The sequence below is a fragment of the Manis javanica genome, chromosome 8 (assembly GCF_040802235.1).
Source record: "Manis javanica isolate MJ-LG chromosome 8, MJ_LKY, whole genome shotgun sequence".
Classification (NCBI taxonomy): domain Eukaryota; kingdom Metazoa; phylum Chordata; class Mammalia; order Pholidota; family Manidae; genus Manis; species Manis javanica.
This window is the reverse complement of record NC_133163.1, coordinates 124496378-124513893: the sequence shown is the minus strand read 5'-3', so window position 1 is coordinate 124513893 and position 17516 is coordinate 124496378. Positions and strand designations below refer to the sequence as shown.

The window sequence follows — 17516 nt, the reverse complement described above, 5'->3', positions numbered from 1 at the left end:
TTGGCTAGGTATCAGACAACCAGTTCTTGGCCACGTGCTGGGCTGTGCCAAGGGTATGTCTCAAGTTATCAGTTGTAAGAACTTGAAAAGGAGGAATGGTCGGTGAATTGCTGGAACAGCCGACTTTGAAATGAGCACTGACTGTCTTGCAATCGGCCACCTTCCGGTTTTGAATGCCTACAAATCTGGTCTTACATTTTTTTTTTTTTTTTTTTTTTTTTTTTTTTTTTTTGTGAATATAACTGTTTTTTTGAGAGGGCATCTCTCATATTTATTGATCAAATGGTTTTTAACAACAATAAACTTCTGTATAGGGGACTCAATGCACAATCATTTATCAACCCCAAGCCTAATTCTCAACAGTGTCCAATCTTCTGAAGCATAACGAACAAGTTCTTACATAGTGAATAAGTTCTTACATGGTGAGCAGTGCAAGGGCAGCCATGTCACAGAAACTTTCAGTTTTGATCATGCATCATGAACTATAAACAATCAAGTCAGATATGATTATTCATTTGATTTTTATACTTGATTTATATGTGAATCCCACATTTCTCCCTTATTATTATTATTATTATTATTATTATTATTATTATTATAAATAAAATGCTGAAGTTGTAGGTAGATGCAAGATAAAGGTAGAAAACATAATTTAGTGCTGTAAGAGGGCAAATGTAGATGATCAGGTCTGTGCCTATAGACTAAGTATTAATCCAACCTGGACAAGGGCAACAAAATATCCATGGATGTGGAAGATTTTTCTCAAAATAGGGGTGGAGGTTCTAAGCCTCACCTCTGTTGATCCCCAATTTGTCACCTGATCGCCCCCTTTTTTTTTTTTTTTTTTTTTTGAGAGGGCATCTCTCATATTTATTGATCAAATGGTTGTTAACAACAATAAAATTCAGTATAGGGGGGTCAATGCTCAATGTACAATCATTAATCCATCTCAAGCCTAATTCTCGTCAGTCTCCAATCTTCTGAAGCATAACGAACAAGTTCTTACATGGTGAACGAATTCTTACAGAGTGAATAAATTCTTACATGGTGAACAGTACAAGGGCATTCATCACAGAAACTTTCGGTTTTGATCATGCAATATGACCTATAAACCATCAGGTCAAATATGAATATTCATTTGATTTTTGTACTTGATTTATATGTTGATCCCACATTTCTCCTATTATTATTATTATTTTTATTTTTGATAAAATGCTGAAGTGGTAGGTAGATGCAAGATAAAGGTAGAAAACATAGTTTAGTGCTGTAAGAAGGCAAATGTAGATGATCAGATGATCAGGTGTGTGCCTATGGACTAAGTATTAATCCAGGCTAGACAAGGGCAGCAAGACATCCACGGATGCAGAAGATTTCTCTCAAAGCAGGGGGGGTGAGGTTCTGAGCCTCACCTCTGTTGATCCCCAAATTCTCACCTGATGGCCCCCCTGCGACTGTGCCTGTCTTAGGTTGTTCCTCCCTTGAGGAATCTTACCCGTCTCTGGCTAACCAGTCCTCTTCCGGGGCCATACAGGGAAATGTAAAGTTGGTAAGTGAGAGAGAAGCCATATTGTTTGCAAAGGTTAGCTTTTTACTTCTTTGCAGATTTATGCCCTGTGGCTTCTATGCCCAGCACTTGTCTCGAGGTATCTTTACCACCTGGAGGAATTATGATACTCGGTAAATTCGATATGAGGCACGAATTCTATTTAAAGTTTGTAATTAGGAAGGAAGAAGAAGAGCTATAGATGTAGCATATGAAGGAAACTTGGGAGGATTGATTATTTCTTTGACATATCTTCTTGTATAGTACCTTAAGTATGTATAGGTTTTAAACTACTAACTAATTTGCACACACATATTGACATAATAGGAATACGGTGACATAAACAAAGCAAATCTATAATTACCAGCCATCTCCAGTGAAGCCAAGAAAACCATTTAGGCACCCTAGGCATTTGTGAAAATTTATCTATGATATGATGGATATTTTCCAACTGTACTTGAACCATCAGACAAATTAAAGCAGCCCATTTCTGGGATCTGTTCACATCCCATATGTTCTTTTAACCATAGATAGTCTATAGTCATGAGATTTTGGGGTGCTACAACTTGCACCCCTCCCAACTCCTGGTTGAGTTCCAACAGTACAGATCCAGTCAAATTCGTTGTCTCACTGTATGCACATGCCAGCCTAGACATCTCCCTCCTCCTTCTCATGGCAAGTCCAGGAGATGGTGGGCTGGATGCAGCCACAACCGCAGCATCGTCCGGATCCCTGTGGAGGCTTTTTGATGATCATCCCCCGGCACGAGTCCTCCAGAGAGTGCTGATGCCGGAAGCTCCTCCTCATATCGTATCTTAGTTCATTTTCTGGGTATCCAAGCTAGGCCTTGATCTTCTGCGTAGAAACAAACAGACCCTTTGCCCACACTTTGACATGCCCTCTATACTACTGTGTAGAACTCATTGGAGGTCAGCACACAGTAACTGCTTTTTTTTTTTTTTTTAATTAAGAGAAAGGAATATTATCAGAAAAGAGTACCTCCATAGCTGATCATCTGACACCCTTTAAGTGATCAACATTAAGGATATTTAAAGCATGCGTTGATCTTTGATTTACCAATAGTTTTATCCTGTTAAGGAGTAATCCCCCTTTTCTTTCTTTCTTTCTTTTTTTTTTTTTTTTTTTTAAATTTTTAATCTACACTTACCTGAAGAATACTATGTTTACTATGCTCTCCCCTATATCAGGTCCCCCCTAACAACCACATTACGGTTACTGTCCATCAGCTTAGCAAAATGTGGTAGAGTCACTACTTGTCCTCTCTGTGTTGTGCAGCCCACCCTCCCCTTTCTCCCTCCCCCCCAAGCATGCTAATCTTAATACCCCCCTTCTTCTTCCCCCCCCTTATCCCTCCCTGCCCACCCATCCTCCCCAGTTCCTTTCCCTTTGGTACCTGTTAGTCCATTTTTGGGTTCTGTAATTCTGCTGCTGTTTTGTTCCTTCAGTTTTTCCTTTGTTCCTATACTCCTCAGATGAGTGAAATCATTTGGTATTTCTCTTTCTCCGCTTGGCTTATTTCACTGAGCATAATACTCTCCAGCTCCATCCATGTTGCTACAAATGGTTGGATTTTTCCACTTCTTATGGCTGAGTAGTATTCCATTGTGTATATGTACCACATCTTCTTTATCCATTCATCTACAGATGGACATTTAGGTTGCTTCCAATTCTTGGCTATTGTAAATAGTGCTGCGATAAACATAGGGGTGCATCTGTCTTTCTCAAACTTGATTGCTGCGTTCTTAGGGTAAATTCCTAGGAGTGGAATTCCTGGGTCAAATGGTAGGTCTGTTTTGAGCATTTTGATGCACCTCCATACTGCTTTCCACAATGGTTGAACTAATTTACATTCCCACCAGCAGTGTAGGAGGGTTCCCCTTTCTCCACAGCCTCGCCAACATTTGTTGTTGTTTGTCTTTTGGATGGCAGCTATCCTTACTGGTGTGAGGTGATACCTCATTGTAGTTTTAATTTGCATTTCTCTGATAATTAGCGATGTGGAGCATCTTTTCATGTGTCTCTTGGCCATCTGTATTTCTTTTTTGGAGAACTGTCTGTTCAGTTCCTCTGCCCATTTTTTAATTGGGTTATTTGTTTTTTGTTTGTTGAGGCGTGTGAGCTCTTTATATATTCTGGACGTCAAGCCTTTATCAGATCTGTCATTTTCAAATATATTCTCCCATACTGTAGGGTTCCTTTTTGTTCTATTGATGGTGTCTTTCGCTGTACAGAAGCTTTTCAGCTTAATGTAGTCCCACTTGCTCATTTTTGCTGTTGTTTTCCTTGCCCGGGGAGATATGTTCAAGAAGAGATCACTCATGTTTATGTCTAAGAGGTTTTTGCCTATGTTTTTTTCCAAGAGTTTAATGGTTTCGTGACTTACATTCAGGTCTTTGATCCATTTTGAGTTTACCTTTGTATATGGGGTTAGACAATGGTCCAGTTTCATTCTCCTACATGTAGCTGTCCAGTTTTGCCAGCACCATCTGTTGAAGAGACTGTCATTTTGCCATTGTATGTCCATGGCTCCTTTATCAAATATTAATTGACCATATATGTTTGGGTTAATTTCTGGGGTCTCTAATCTGTTCCACTGGTCTGTGGCTCTGTTCTTGTGCCAGTACCAAATTGTCTTGATTACTATGGCTTTGTAGTAGAGCTTGAAGTTGGGGAGTGAGATCCCCCCTACTTTATTCTTCTTTTTCAGGATTGCTTTGGCTATTCGGGGTCTTTGGTGTTTCCATATGAATTTTTGAATTATTTGTTCCAATTCATTGAAGAATGTTGCTGGTAATTTGAGAGGGATTGCATCAAATTTGTATATTGCTTTCGGCAGGATGGCCATTTTGACGATATTAATTCTTCCTAGCCATGAGCATGGGATGAGTTTCCATTTATTAGTGTCCCCTTTAATTTCTCTTAAGAGTGACTTGTAGTTTTCAGAGTATAAGTCTTTCACTTCCTTGGTTAGGTTTATTCCTAGGTATTTTATTCTTTTTGATGCAATGGTGAATGGAATTGTTTTCCTGATTTCTCTTTCTATTGATTCGTTGTTAGTGTATAGGAAAGCTACAGATTTCTGTGTGTTGATTTTGTATCCTGCAACTTTGCTGTATTCCGATATCAGTTCTAGTAGTTTTGGAGTGGAGTCTTTAGGGTTTTTTATGTACAGTATCATATCATCTGCAAATAGTGACAGTTTAACTTCTTCTTTACCAATCTGGATTCCTTGTATTTCTTTGTTTTGTCTGATTGCCGTGGCTAGGACCTCCAGTACTATGTTAAATAACAGTGGGGAGAGTGGGCATCCCTGTCTGGTTCCCGATCTCAGTGGAAATGCTTTCAGCTTCTCGCTGTTCAGTATAATGCTGGCTGTGGGTTTATCATATATGGCCTTTATTATGTTGAGGTACTTGCCCTCTATTCCCATTTTGCTGAGAGTTTTTATCATGAATGGATGTTGAATTTTGTCAAATGCTTTTTCAGCATCTATGGAGATGATCATGTGGTTTTTGTCTTTCTTTTTGTTGATGTGGTGGATGATGTTGATGGATTTTCGAATGTTGTACCATCCTTGCATCCCTGGGATGAACCCCACTTGGTCATGGTGTATGATCCTTTTGATATACTGTTGAATTCTGTTTGCTAATATTTTATTGAGTATTTTTGCATCTACGTTCATCAGGGATATTGGTCTGTAATTTTCTTTTTTGGTGGGGTCTTTGCCTGGTTTTGGTATTAGGGTGATGTTGGCTTCATAGAATGAGTTTGGGAGTATTCCCTCTTCTTCTATTTTGTGGAACACTTTAAGGAGAATGGGTATTATGTCTTCTCTGTGTGTCTGATAAAATTCCGAGGTAAATCCGTCCGGCCCCGGGGTTTTGTTCTTGGGTAGTTTTTTGATTACTGTTTCAATTTCTTTGCTTGTAATTGGTTTGTTTAACTTTTGTGTTTCTTCCTTGGTCAGTCTTGGGAGGTTGTATTTTTCTAGGAAGTTGTCCATTTCTTCTAGGTTTTCCAGCTTGTTGGCATATAGGTTTTCATAGTAGTCTTTAATAATTCTTTGTATTTCTGTGGAGTCTGTCGTGATTTTTCCATTCTCATTTCTGATTATGTTGATTTGTGTTGACTCTCTTTTTCTCTTAATAAGTTGGGCTAGAGGCTTATCTATTTTGTTTATTTTCTCAAAGAACCAGCTCTTGGTTTCGTTGATTTTTGCTATTGTTTTATTCTTCTCAATTTTGTTTATTTCTTCTCTGATCTTTATTATGTCCCTCCTTCTGCTGACTTTAGGCCTCATTTGTTCTTCTTTTTCCAGTTTTAATAATTGTGATGTTAGACTATTCATTTGGGATTGTTCTTCCTTCTTCAAGTGTGCCTGGATTGCTATATACTTTCCTCTTAAGACTGCTTTCGCTGCATCCCACAGAAGTTGGGGCTTAGTGTTGTTGTTGTCATTTGTTTCTATATATTCCTTGATCTCTATTTTGATTTGTTCATTGATCCATTGATTATTTAGTAGCATGTTGTTAAGCCTCCATGTGTTTGTGAGCCTTTTTGTTTTCTTTGTAGAATTTATTTCTACTTTCATACCTTTGTGGTCTGAAAAATTGGTTGGTAGAATTTCAATATTGTGGAATTTACTGAGGCTCTTTTTGTGAGCTAGTATGTGGTCTATTCTAGAGAATGTTCCATGTGCACTTGAGAAGAATGTATATCCTGTTGCTTTTGGATGTAAAGTTCTATAGATGTCTATTAGGTCCATCTGTTCTAGTGTGTTGTTCAGTGCCTGTGTGTCTTTACTTATTTTCTGCCCGGTGGATCTATCCTTTGGGGTGAGTGGTGTGTTGAAGTCTCCTACAATGAATGCATTGCAGTCTATTTCCCTCTTTAGTTCTGTTAGTATTTGCTTCACATATGCTGGTGCTCCTGTATTGGGTGCATATATATTTAGAATGGTTATATCCTCTTGTTGGACTAAGCCCTTTATCATTATGTAGTGGCCTTCTTTATCTCTTGTTACTTTCTTTGTTTTGAAGTCTATTTTGTCTGATATTAGTACTGCAACCCCTGCTTTCTTCTCACTGTTGTTTGCCTGAAATATGTTTTTCCATCCCTTGACTTTTAGTCTATGCTTATCTTTGGGTTTAAGGTGAGTTTCTTGTAAGCAGCATATAGATGGGTCTTGCTTTTTTATCCATTCTATTACTCTATGTCTTTTGATTGGTGCATTAAGTCCATTTACATTTAGGGTGACTATTGAAAGATATGTACTTATTGCCATTGCAGGCTTTAGATTCGTGGTTACCAAAGGTTCAAGGTTAGCTTCTTTAGTATCTTACTGCCTAACTTAGCTCGCTTATTGAGCTGTTATATACACTGTCCGGAGAGTCTTTTCTTCTCTCCCTTCTTATTCCTCCTCCTCCCTTCTTCATATGTTGTGTGTTTTGTTCTGTGCTCTTTTTAGGGGTGCTCCCATCTAGAGCAGTCCCTGTAGGATGCCCTGTAGAGGTGGTTTGTGGGAAGCAAATTCCCTCAGCTTTTGCTTGTCTGGGAATTGTTTGATCCCACCATCATATTTAAATGATAGTCGTGCTGGATACAGTATCCTTGGTTCAAGGCCCTTCTGTTTCATTGCATTAAGTATATCATGCCATTCTCTTCTGGCCTGTAGGGTTTCTGTTGAGAAGTCTGATGTTAGCCTGATTGGTTTTCCTTTATAGGTGACCTTTTTCTCTCTAGCTGCCTTTAAAACTCTTTCCTTGTCCTTGATCCTTGCCATTTTAATTATTATGTGTCTTGGTGTTGTCCTCCTTGGATCCTTTCTGTTGGGGGTTCTGTATAATTCCATGGTCTGTTCGATTATTTCCTCCCCCAGTTTGGGGAAGTTTTCAGCAATTATTTCTTCAAAGACACTTTCTATCCCTTTTCCTCTTTCTTCCTCTTCTGGTATCCCTATAATACGAATGTTTTTCCTTTTGTATTGGTCACATATTTCTCTTAGTGTTGTTTCATTCCTGGAGATCCTTTTATCTCTCTCTATGTCAGCTTCTATACGTTCCTGTTCTCTGGCTTCTATTCCTTCAATGGCCTCTTGCATCTTATCCATTCTGCTTATAAATCCTTCCAGGGATTGTTTCACTTCTGTGATCTCTTTCCTGACATCTGTGATCTCCTTCCGGACTTCATCCCACTGCTCTTGCATTTTTCTCTGCATCTCATCCCACTGCTCTTGCATTTTTCTCTGCATCTCATCCCATTGCTCTTGCATTTTTTTCTGCATCTCTGTCAGCATGTTCATGATTTTTATTTTGAATTCTTTTTCAGGAGGACTAGTTAGGTCTGTCTCCTTCTCAGGTGTTGTCTCTGTGATCTTTGTCTGCCTGTAGTTTTGCCTTTTCATGGTGATAGAGATAGTCTGCAGAGCTGGTACAAGTGACCGCTGGAAGAGCTTCCCTTCTTGTTGGTTTGTAGCCTTTTCCTGGGAGAATAGCGACCTCTAGTGGCTTGTGCTGGGCAGCTGTGCGCAGACAGGGCTTCTGCTTCCTGCCCAGTTGCTTTGGGGTTTATCTCCACTGTTGCTGTGGGCTTGGCCTGGCTGGGGCTGTTCCTCCAAAATGGTGGAGCCCCGTTAGAGGGAGAGCAGCCAGGAGACTATTTATCTCCGTAAGGGGCCTCTGTGCTCCCTGCTGCCCATGGGGTTAGAGTGCCCAGAGATCCCCAGATTCCCTGCTTCTGGTCTAAGTGACCTGTCCTGCCCCTTTAAGATTTCCAAAAAGCACTCTCCAAACCAAAACAACAACAGCAACAATGAGAGAGGGAACAGAAAGGAAAAAAAAAAGAAAAAACACGCGATTTTTTTTTTTTTTTTTCCTCAGGTGCCGGTCCCAGGCACCCGTGCACTGGTCCTGCTGCCCTGTCTCCCTAGCACCAGGGTCCCTGTCCTTTCAAGGCTTCCAAAAAGCACCCACCCACCGGTCCCGCAGGGAAGGAACGCTCAATATTCTTTGTCCTCAGGCACTGGTCCCACGCACCCGCTCACCAGTCCTGCCGCCCTGCCTCCCTAGCACCGGGGTCCCTGTCCCTTCAAGGCTTCCAAAAAGCACTTGGCAAAAAGAGAGAAAAAAAAGGGGAAAAACGCGCGATTTCTTCTGTCCTCAGGTGCTGGTCTCAGGCACCCACCCACCGGTCCCACAGGGAAAAATGCGGGATATTCTTTGTCCTCAGGTGCCGGTCCCAGGCACCCGCTCACCAGTCCCGCCGCCCTGCCTCCCTAGCACCGGGGTCCCTGTCCCTTTTAGGCTTCCAAAAAGCACTCGCAGAAAAGAGAAAGAAAAAAAAAAAAGGGGAAAAACGCGCGATTTCCTCTGTCCTCAAGTGCCGGTCTCAGGCACCCGCCCACCGGTCCCGCAGGGAAAAACGGGGGATATTCTTTGTCCTCAGGCGCCGGTCCCAGCCACCCGCTCACCAGTCCCGCCACCGTGCCTCCCTAGCACTGGGGTCCCCGTCCCTTCAAGGCTTCCAAAAAGCGCTTGCCAAAAAGAGAAAAAAAAAAAAAAGGGGAAAAACGCGCGACCTCCTCCGTCCTCAGGCACCGGTCTCAGGCACCCGCCCCCAGGTCTCGCAGGGAGAAACGCGGGATATTCTTTGTCCTCCGGCGCTGTTCCCAGGCACCTCCTCACCGGTCCCGCCACCCTGCCTCCCCAGCAACGGGGGCCCGTCCCTCTAAGGCTTCCAAAAAGCGCTCGCCAAAAAAAAAACCTGCTCCGGTTTCTCTCCACCCGCCGGGAGCCGGGGGGAGGGGCGCTCGGGTCCCGCCGGGCTGGGGCTTGTATCTTACCCCCTTCACAAGGCACTGGGTTCTTGCAGGTGTGGATGTGGTCTGGATGTTGTCCTGTGTCCTGTGGTCTCTATTTTAGGAAGATTTTTCTTTGTTATATTTTCATAGCTCTATGTGTTTTTGGGAGGAGATTTCCACTGCTCTACTCACGCCGCCATCTTGAGTGAATATCTGGTCTTACATTTTTTTAAACAAATGCGATCACATTTGTTTTTATTATATTTATAATGTTAATCCTTGGTATGACTTGAACAGTTTTTCCCAACAGTTAGATTTAAAGAAGAAAAGAAGGAAAGTCGAGTTAGGATGCTGGATAGTCCTATGGAACAGGCCTGGGGAAAGTTTGGAGACTTCATGTCTGTAATGACAACTGCTGCCCTCACTTCAGAGAATCCCCAGGAGTGGTCAGGAAGGCCCATGAAGTGTCTATCATGTCATATAAATGGAAAATGGGGTCTCTCCTCACCCACAGGGCTCTTTTCCTCCAACTGTGACCACCTGAATGCAGCCGAGAACCAGGAAGTGAGGGAGCAGGCCTCGAGGCAGACAAACCAGTCTGTTCATCAAATGTTCACTGAACATCTACTCTGGTCAAGTGCAGTGTGATGCGCCTGAAATGGGGCAGTGACACATTAGAGACAGCTCTGTCCTTGCAGAGTACCCTATCTTTCCATAAAAATCCATGTCAACAACTCACAGGAAGTTCTGCAAGCTCCAACTCAGCCCACTAATTCCCGTTTCAGAAGCAAATCTAATGAAGTGGTTTTCCCAGACTACAGTAGACCGGAATCAGCTTATTAAAAGGCGACTCCTGGAGACAGGCAAACTGACCACGGGAAGAAGCGTCAGCTGACACTGATAAGTGAAGGGGCGGGGATTGAAATTATTCTGAGCAGAAATGAAAATTCACAAGTTGCCTGGAACCATTTGGTTGAAGAGTAATTACCCTCACCTTTTCAGTTGTTCTTGAAAGAACTACAGTGCTAGGGTAAAATATCTTATTAATTATAATCCATCACCTTTATTTAGAACTCAACACTTTAAAAATTTGCTTCTGTTACATGATGACCCTGATGACCCTGATGTGCCTGGCATTACAGTACATACTCATTTCTTAAGGCTTCAAAAAGTACATATGCATTATGTATGATTAAGTCTAAGAAGGTAGGCAACTAATATAACAAATGATCACAATTAATTTTAGATAAACAATATTAAATGAAACAATGTTTTAAAGGTAAACATGGTCATCTGCAAAGTTCACTTATATGGGAGCACCTCATTCCCTGACTATAGCAAAACCATGCCATTAAATAATACAAATAAATGAGAAAAAGTTCAGTAGCAGTTTCTGCTTATCTATCTATCTATCTATCTATCTATCTATCTATCTATCTATCTATCTATCTATCTATCTACCTACCTACCTACTTCTCATCCATCTCAGACAGAACCAGTGCCCTATAGTAAAATCTCCAGTTCTCTAGGAATCGCCTACATTGAATGAAACAAAGCAGAAAATGGTCAAGTTCTGTTTAAGCAATTCTTACTACGTGAACCCTACTTAATTTTGCTAACATCTAAGAGTGACTCTGAATTCGCCCCTTATTTAGAAGGAACTCCTTCAGTTTTAGAAATTTCTGCATTTTGTTTATTTTCATGTGTTTTTTTCTCAGAATGCCCTCTGGCAAGCTTCTAAATACCTGTGCCACTGGAACCGAAGTCCTGGGTCTGCCACAGACCAGAAGACAGAACCACACACATGGGTCTGCCTGGCTCCGGATATGCGACCAGCTGCTGAGGCAGACACAGACACGGATCCCCGGTTTTCAGGAGTCTCAGGCTATGAACTCTGCAGGGACACGGCTATGTCTCTTTCATTCCCTGCTTACTCCCGGCATCTGGCATAGTGCCTAGCACGGTGATGACAAATAGTAATTCCCCAAGAACTATCTAGAGAATGAATGAATGAGGGCTGAGCTTTGGTTGCAAAGCCTGATTCCAGAGGCCTATACCTATCACATCAGGGCCCTGGGCCTGCCTCACCCAGGGCCCACCAGCTCTTCGGATTTGCGAGAACGGCTGACTGGGCACTAGGGCCGGCACCCTATTGAAACCAGCAGCCTCTTGGCCCAGTGGTACAGGAAACAGGGGCAGTGCCTTTCGGGAAGCCTTGGGAGCTGGTCTGTCCAACCCAAGGTCAAGCCAGTTCTGCTGGTCAGTGTGGCAGGGTGAGCGGAGTACACGGTCAGACAGAAATGTATACAAGTAGTTAAGCCTCACCCTGGCAAATTCTTCATGCCTAAGAATTCTTTTTTTGTTTTTTTTCCCTTTTCTTGTCAGAGACAAGATGTCCTCAACAGAGAAGCAAAAATAGGTGTCTAGACATCTAAATTCATTAAAAGAGACAGCCCAGAGAGCCTGTAAATCATTCAAACAAAGAATATTTTTTCTAGCAGAGCAGAAACAAAGTAATTGTTGCATTCCTCGCCTCAAAACCCGTCCTGCTACACTACTAGGGTGAAGCAGCCGCGGCTGTGGTGGCCAGGCCAGCGCACGGCATGAGCCTGCCTGTCCACAGTGTTCTGGACGAGGCCCACCCCCCATGAGGCCCAGGCCCAGGCCGGGGAACAGCACAACAGGAGGGCCCTGAGGCTGGTGACCTCACTGCCGTCATACAAACAAGATGTCACATCCCAAACACACGCACCTTGTTTCTCTAATCTGATACCTTGGGGGTTGAGTAGGGACAGTGTACGAATGGCTTTATTTAAGTGTCACAGGAGAAAAATTTGAAGAGTCTGTCCACCTACATCAGGAAACCAAATTCAGAGCAGAGAAACAGAAAGATTCCCTTGGCTAGCATGGCAAACAAATTCCCCTCCTCCCAAGCTTATTTCAGCTCTAAGATAGATTTCTAGGCCGAGATAAAACGCAGAGACCGTGGCACACCACGTGGGAGGCAGGCCCTTTACACAACAGCCTTCCTCCTGGTGCTCCCAGGGCTTCGCTGCGGTCTAGAGGGACAGAGAGGGAAGAAGGGGAGGCGGGAAGAAGGCAGCAGGATCTGGAGGGCAGGTACAGCCGGCAGCTGGGAAGCCTGGCCTCTCCCGGGCTTTGGAACCCAGCTGATCTGGGCAGCTTTCCTCAGACACTAGGAAGTGCGCTGCCGACCTGCTGTATCCCTCCGGGCAGGAACCGGGGGAGGCGGCCCCTGACTTGTGCTCTCTACTTCCTGAGAGAAACGGGCTGTGCTACCGGAGGAATGCAAAAGACAGACGGCTCTGAGCAGGCCTCTCCTCGGACGTTTGGTTCTGCAAGGGAGAGCAATGCTTCCGAACCGGGGCACCTGCTCCCACCGCAGGCCCCCGTGCAGAGGTCCTGACGCCTGCCTTCCCGGTCTCCAGGCACTGGAACGGGCTTTGGGACAGAGCCGGAGCGTACCCTCCCCCTGCCAGTCATGCTTAGCGCCCCTCCTCATCTCCTGGAGGATGAATTCCCTCGTTCTTGGCCAGGCACACAGGTCCCTTTATGAGCCGGGCCCAGCCTGCTCTTTCACTCTTAGCTCTTGTTCTGTCCCTCCCTCCTGAGCTCTGGTGAGAAGGAAGAGCTTGCTGTTCCCTGGACCTGCCAGGTCACTTTGCATCTCAGCACCTTTGCTCGTGGTCTTTCTTATGCCTTGAATGTCCTTCCTACCTTGCTACCCAGTAAGTATCTATTCCACTTTCAGATATTAGCCCAAGCATTCGTCCGCTGTGAAATACTTCCAAGAGGAACCTCTAGCACAGACGCAGGTTTGTTTACTGTCTGTCCCTCCCGTACCCACCTCAATGTCAGCCCTCAAGGGCAGGCACTTTGTCTACTTTGCTTCGCGGTGTATTCTGGGTGTCTAGAACAATGCCTAGACACTTGAACATTTGTTGAAGGAGGGAATGCGTCTCAGCACTAACATCGTTGTTTCCAGGCAGAAGGACAAAATCTGGGTTGTATTCATTTCTGCATCTCCAAACACATGATCTGACACAGGGTGGGCATTTAGTAAAAGTTGGTAAGTGACCGAAGAAATGAGTGATGAGTGCTTATATGGACACAAAGCTCACGATACTGGCATCTTCCCAAGAATAAGCTTGAATAGCCCCAGCCTTCTGTTCTGCACTGCAACTTCTTTATCCTTCTTTCATGTTGTCTGTTCTGTGAGAAGAGTTACCTTTCAAATGAACCAAGTTCTAAATTCCCTTCGAACACCTCTTGCAGCACAAGGTAGGGTCAGCTGATCTTGGACGCCTGGCCAGCCTTGAGAGCCATGGGTTCTAGGGTCTGCCAGCGGTTATACCTAGACGCGTTGCTTCCATTTTAATTTACATTTGAGGAAAATCTTGTCTAAAGAGCACAGACCTTGGAAATGATACAGGCGCACCGCATCATCGCAAATTTGAGGGTCAACTTATTTTGCATTTTCTGTTTTTTTGCACTCTCTGTGTCCCATCTGTCATAGGATAGGGAACAAAGAGGAGGGACAAACAAGGCTGGCCACAGAAAGCCCTTAGGAGGGCTGGTTAGGTGAGTGGCGTAGGTCCTCTCTGGAAATCAGGGTAGTTGGACTAGATGATCTCCGAAGGACTGTGAATTTGCAGAAATAATATAATCCTGTGCTAAGAGCATTCACATATAAGCACTTTCTGCAGCCTATATCTGTGCAGATATAACATTTAAATATGATTAAAAAAGAGCCTATAACATTTTTTCTTAAGAATGAATTAAAAAGTCATCACATAAAATATGCTGCTTCCAAATTCTCAACTAGCAGTTATTCCAGTTTTCTAATCCAGCTTAAGAGAATTTACACTTACAATCACATATACACGCACACACACACACACACACACACACACAGAGTACTGCAAAGATTATGCCCATTACAGACTAACAGGAAAAGGGGGGTTGGTAGGGAGGTGGGCAGTTAGATGGGCAGCACTTAATAATGCCTTACAACACAAATACTCCAAGTGTGCTTTGGACCTTTCCTGAGAGGACAACAAGGGTCAAACTTTCTCACCATGGAGACTGGGTGGTGTGAGAACAGTAGAATTAATAAACATAGAGCACAGAATGACAGATTTTCTGGTCACATGCAAACAGCAGCCTGAGAGCATAGATGCATTCCATGGGACATTATGGGCTTAACAGCACTAGTCTATGACAATTTTATTTAATCATGAAAATATAATAGTAGTCAAATCTTTTTGTAGTTTCAGTTTACTGCTTTCTCAAGTGAAATGAATGGTCTCTCAGATTTCTTCTGCTTTCATCTCTCTGCTCTAAGTACAGTAGGATAAGGTTCCAATTAAGGCCCATTAAAGGCTCACATTGATTCATGTGAGCCATTTTCCAGTTTCTTCTCCTAACACAATCTCAGTGCACCCGAGTCATCTCTGCAGTGCGTTTTCAGTTTAGCAGTCGCCCATTAGAAGAGGACCATCCGGGTGCGAGGTCTCCCTCCTCCTCCTGCAGCCCCACGTGGTGAGTGGGGATTCTGCCTCACTGCCTCTGAACGAGCGTGTCCAGCTGAAGCAGGCATGCCCCTCGGGAAGGGAGGCTGTCAGCCAGAGCAGCAGGTCGAGGGGCAGCCCGGAGACCCCTACGGGGGGGCCCCTGGTGCTTCTACATCTTTTGGGTTCACAGAGGAGCCCTGCAGGCAGGGAACACACAGAGCTTTCTCCAGTTTCTCAGCAGATGGGGAAACACACTCTGACAGCAGAGATGGCATATCTATGATATCAAGTGTCAGAGCTTCCTGAGTGGAAACTCCAGGGCTTTTCCCGTGAAAAGCAGGGAATCTGGAGGCAGACAGTAATAATTTCAATGACATCACGTTAACATTTGTTCTGGCCCTGGGAATGTGCTAATCACTATGTACATGATCTAATCTGATTTGCACAACAACCCCATGAGGTGTTACCAATGTTTATTTACTTTTTATTTTTATTTTTTTTGGTATCATTAATATACACTTACATGAACAACACTGTGGTTACTAGATTTCCCCCCATCATCAAGTCCCCAGCAGAGGTGTTACCAGTGTCATCCCTATTTCATAGATGAGGAAAACAGCAGTGATCTGCCCAGGATCACAGGGCTAGTAAGTGGCACAGCTGGGACCAGGTCACCGGGCTCCAGAGCCCGCGGTCCTCTCATCAAGCTATAAAAACTGAACGACCAGCGCTTTCAAACAGAGAGCAGCCCACCGACTGCTCCTGCGACGGGACCCCCCACACACCACATTCTCTGACGAGGAGGGCAGCACCTGACGGCACACTAAAGGTGCCAGTTCCCAAAGGAACTACATGTGAAGAGACTTGCAAAAAATATTTTAGAATGCCTCCAGGAAACATGCTATTAATATGAATGATATGGTGATTTGGGGGTCTTTAGGCATAGATGTTCCCACAATGTGCTTTCTCAGAGTGGGCTAGAAAGCTTTTTTTTCCTTTTCGTTTTAAATTATAGTATCATTGATATACAGTCTTATGCTGGTTTCAAATACATAACACAGTGCTTCAGCATTCACCCATATTATCAAGTCCTCACCCCCCCCAGTGCGGTCACTGTCCATCAGCGTAGTAAGATGTTAAAGAATCATTAACTGTACTCTCTGTGCTGTACTACTGTCCCGGTGGCCAACCTATATTGTGACTGTGAATTACTGTGCCTCTTAATCCCCTTTTCCCTCCCCCTACACCCTCCCCAACCCCTTCCCTTTGGTAACCACTAGTCCCTTCCCACAGTCTGTGAGTTTACTGCTGTTTTGTTCCTTCTGTTTTGCTTTGTTTTTATATTCCACAAATGAGGGAAATTATTTGGTACTTGTCTTTCTCCACCTAGCTTATTTCACTGAGCATCTTACCCTCCAACTCCATCCATGTTGTTGGAAATGGGAGAATTTTTCCTTTTTATGGCTGAATAATATTCCATTGTGTATATGTACCACATCTTCTTTATCCATTCATCTACTGATGGACACTTAGGTTAGAAAGCTTTTTTTTCTCAACCAAATCAAAGTCAGAGTGGACTTGCTGTGACAATGCCACCAACCTGGTGAGCAACGACCCCAAGGCCTCCATTTTTATAATCGAATAAATTTGGGACCTGGGTAAGAAGGATGACAGGTAATCCTCACAACCACCCTGTGACTGAGGCCCTCCTGTCTCCGTGCGATAGCCGGGGAAAGTGGTGCTCAGGGTGTCCTGTCCAAGTGGGCTGCCAGGCGGAGGAGCTGGGGCACCGACTGAAGCCAGCTCCGCAGCCTTTTCTCACCTACCTCTGTTTGCCCAAATACAGGATCTGCCAAACCTTAAACGCAGTGGTTTCCTTTGCATCTCAGAACTATTGGCCCCAGTAGAAACAAAACCAAAACTTTCTTTTAGAATAGATTCAAAGATAAATAACTTACAGTGCCAAAGAAATGGCTCTTAAATTTTTAGCAAAAAGTTGGTTCAGGAGGTTTGGTCAGCAAAATAGGAGTGCTTTATCTTTCAAAATCTGGGGCAATTTTAACCTTTTCTGCAGTATTATGACTAAGGAGAGATGTATCGTGTCAACATCCAATCATTCATTCAGTAGATATTTACTAGGTAATCACTATGCAGCAGGCACTCCTGCAGGCACTGGAGGCAAAGACCCTGCTGTCTGGGTACTTACATCCTAGCAGGGTGCAGTGGGGGGCAGGGAGACAAAATAAATAAGTGTTAGAGGCAGATAAGAAGATGAAAAATAAAGCAAGGCAAAGGGGAAACAGTAATCATGGGGCTAATACAGTATTTTAGATGTGGTGGCCAGGGAAGGCAACTCTGATAACATGACTCACAATAAAGAACCTCTGGAAACCCCTCCAAACCATGGTGGTTTCTGAAGGAAAAGTATCACAGGTGGGAAGCAGCAGGACCAAGGCTCAGGGTGGGAGGGGCTCGGGGTGTGACTGGAGGGCAGTATCCGTGACTCACTCTACTTAGAGACGAGTATGATTGCATTTACCTACTCATGTTGGTCTGGCCATGACTTGCCACTTCATCTTAGAATTATATATTTCCCCTGATGAGAGTTGGAAGGGCCCTT

At 43.7% G+C, this 17516-nt stretch overlaps 2 protein-coding genes across 5 annotated transcripts in view; one reads left to right on the top strand and one right to left on the bottom strand.

Moving 5' to 3' along the window:
- ISL2 (ISL LIM homeobox 2) overlaps positions 1–11387 on the top strand; it is a 34778-nt gene extending 23391 nt beyond the window's left edge. The window contains exon 7 of the transcript XR_005059056.2: positions 11081–11387. The gene's annotated coding sequence lies outside the window, so the exon portion shown is untranslated. The remainder of the gene's footprint in view (positions 1–11080) is intronic.
- The window catches only part of SCAPER (S-phase cyclin A associated protein in the ER), a 539256-nt gene that overhangs the window by 12455 nt on the left and 509285 nt on the right, over positions 1–17516 (bottom strand). The gene's annotated exons all lie outside the window — the stretch shown is intronic.